This window comes from Leptidea sinapis, chromosome 17 (assembly GCF_905404315.1).
Source record: "Leptidea sinapis chromosome 17, ilLepSina1.1, whole genome shotgun sequence".
Classification (NCBI taxonomy): domain Eukaryota; kingdom Metazoa; phylum Arthropoda; class Insecta; order Lepidoptera; family Pieridae; genus Leptidea; species Leptidea sinapis.
In genome coordinates, this window is record NC_066281.1 from 11,143,212 (window position 1) to 11,146,570 (window position 3,359).

Genomic DNA, 3,359 nt, shown 5'->3' on the forward strand with positions numbered 1-3,359 from the left:
GCAACTGTTCGCTTTCAAACTTAGCCGGATTATACTTCGTCTCCCAATTGTAATTACTATTTCAAACTTAAGTCAAATCACTACCCGTTTCATACTAAACTAAATTTTAATTTTTACTTCAGCGGTTCCGCCTCTTATTAAGTAGTGTTTATATCCTCTTTGTCTTCGTCCATTATTAGGACAGACGAAGGTTTTAGGCCCATACAGACGTATACGTTATGACGAGGAAAGAACTTCTGTATTGTTTTTAAAAGGTGTGACGTCATTACTGTTGACATCACAATTGCTATCTTGCTGTAGAACACTCATTGCTTCTTCTAAAGAAAACTACACGAGTAGGTATTTTATTACTTTCGTTTATTCAACGGGCAGCGTTACGACGTCTCAGACGTACGACAGCCCGAGCACGACTGACTCAAGTGTCGACTGTCGACCGTGCGGCTGTATTTAAAGGACCCGGCGCACGTGCTAATCCACGTGTTTTGAAATGCGGCCGTATTTATGGGGCTCGGCGCACGCGCACGTGTTTTCAATTCGTGTTGTTTTTACAATAATTTCACATGACAATGTAATCAAAGGATAAATTATGAACGAATTTTAACTAAAATTAGTTAAACTGAATTATTCTCGTTTTTACAATAGGTGTGTTGTAGTATTTGCGCCGATAGTTACTATTCGATAATTAATTGTCTAAGCCATCTTTGCAAGAATTACAATATTAATGCTCTTTGTACAAACGAAGAATAGCAAAAGGAATAAATAACTTTAAGGATTTTTGTTTTGTTACGCCAAAGAAGTATAACTTCTCGCGAGCATACGTAAGAACACAAATATTTTTTTTTTTATTTCAAACATGATCTAAACGCAAATAAAATTTGAAAAACAAAATTTTATGAACGATGCGGGACTTGAACCCACGACCTCTGGCGTTACGTGCCAGTGTTCTAACCAACTGAGCTAACCGTTCGAGTGACGTCGTCATAAAATCTTGTATGCTTTGTTTATCTCTCAGGTTGTGGCTTCATCTACAGGATCTACTTTGCAGTTTACTGTTCAATCCCAATATTTGCATATTTGTGTATTAATCCTAGAAGTGAGGGTTATCACTTTAAAAACATAACAAATTGTTCATGACCCATACTTTAAAAGAAATGATAAAGTTACCAGTATTTGAAATGGACCTCCGTTAATGTGTACCGGTTTAATATTAATTTAATATTCACGTATTAGATGAGATGATAATAATTTATGTAGTAGATTGAGCAAGCCATAATATATAATGTGGTGCTGTTCATTACAAGTATTTACAACACTATGGTGTTTATTATGGGCTGCTTCAAATTGCCATGTTCCGCAACACTTTGCTTGTATAACTTTACCTGCTGTTCATATATCTTGAACGAAGTTCGCCTTACGAAATAGAAAATATACAGATTTGATTAAAATTAGCTTTTTCTTCTAATGAGGTTTAGATGTATCTAGTATTCTATGAATTAGCTCTGTGTATGTGTGTTCCCAAATACCACAGTGTCTGAAGACGAAGGTTATCAACCAGTGTGTGTTGCCAGTGATGACTTACGGTACGACATGGTCGCTAACTATGGGCCTTATGAGAAAGCTCATGGTCGCCTAAAGGGCAACCAGAAATGCGAGGCGAGATCGAATTAGAAATGAGGAGATCCGTAAGAAAAACAAAGTTAGCGGCACAAACCAAATGATTGCGAAGCTGAAGTGGCAGTGGGCAGGTTACATAGTTCGACGGACAGAAAGCCGTTGGGGTACTAAAGTCCTCGAATGGCAACCGCGTATCAGAAGACGTAGTGTTGGTAGGCCCCCCACAAGATGGTTCGACGATCTGTTCAATATCGCCGGAATACGTTGCAGCAGCGCAGGACCGATTGTCATGGAAATTCTTGGGGGGGCCTTTGTCCAGCAGAGGACGTCTTCCGGCTAATGATGATATTTATTACATTTTACTATACTTTTCTACTCTCGATCGCCGGAATACGTTGGATTTGGGCAGTGCAGAACCGATCGTCGTGGAGATCTTTGGGAGAGACATTTGTCCAGCAGTGGAAGTCTTCCGGCTGATGATGATGCTTCTCTTACTACTTCTATCACAGTGAGCCTTCCGTAAATAAGCTTTTTCTTCTAATGAAGTCTCTTTTCAGACGTTTGTGTTTTGAAAAAAAAAAACGCATTTGTCTGAGATTAGTTCTACGTCTACAAAGACTGGGATAGTTAACTTCTATTTATAGCAATGTACGCACACTTACACAAAGTGTCATACAAAACGGGAGTATAAGACGTAGACGTTATAAGCCTGGCCTGTTTTCATCGGTTGTTTCGCGGCAAGAAGATCTATCAAGACGTATAAATTATCTAAGCCATTAGTCATATCTCCGCTCTTTGCAATATGCTTGTCGTTCACGCTGAGTGTCGAAAGCTAAAGAGAGTTCCGCATGCATATTATTGAAACAAAAACGTATAATTTGAAAGATCATGCCCTTCAAGTACCGTTCCTTGTAGGCAAGACAGTGCGAAGGGAGGGTCGTATGACATAAAGCAATTATATGCTGAAGAAGAGTAAAATTTCTAACTTGTTTTACATGCTAATAATATCTATCATATTTGTGTAAACAGTTTTTTCATTACCGCTTTATACTTAAAGTATTAAGATGTATATAGTATACTATCATTAAGAGATACATATATGCTCTCACGGACATTTTTGTAGACCTATATAAAGTTTACAATTCCACAATACATTATTTTGTTATATCTGAAAGGGTTTAGACAGCGTTTTCGTTGAAAGCTCTCAAACGGCTTATTTTTTTTCATTTCTCATACTCAGAAAGTAATGTTGTCTTGATCTGATTATTGGGTGGAAAATGCTGCTTCCCTCCATAGAGAGGGAAAAATTCATACAAATTACTTTCCACCTAAGGGCCGGAATGAACTTCAAAAATAGAACTGATTTCAGCTGTGAAGAGTTTTATGTAAAAAAAAACTAAATAAAAAAAAGCTGCGGCTTGTGCTGTGACTTTCTAAACAGCCAGTGTGAACTTAGCGCAAATGTCTTTGAGCGGAATAAGCCGCAACAATTACGCGGAGAGTTCCATATTTAAAATTTAAAAAGTCGTCTTCAATTGTACTACTAATAATATTATTAATTATTTAATATCAATAAATAGTTGAGATAAACAACTAGTTTTATTTCCTCATATTCGAAATGAAAAGTAAAGTGCTTAACACGGGTAAAAGAATCAATTCCTACTCGGACTACAGCCGCCCTTGCTGCGCTCGGGGGGCGTCTAAATACCTCGGGAATTGATTATTTGGACATATCGTTAATATCG

At 37.5% G+C, this 3,359-nt stretch overlaps 1 non-coding gene across 1 annotated transcript; it reads right to left on the reverse strand.

Moving 5' to 3' along the window:
• Window positions 1-893: 893 nt before the first annotated feature.
• On the reverse strand, window positions 894-967 carry Trnay-gua (transfer RNA tyrosine (anticodon GUA)). Its single transcript has one exon. It is a non-coding gene; the product is annotated as a tRNA-Tyr (tRNA).
• Between the last annotated feature and the right edge of the window lie 2,392 nt (window positions 968-3,359).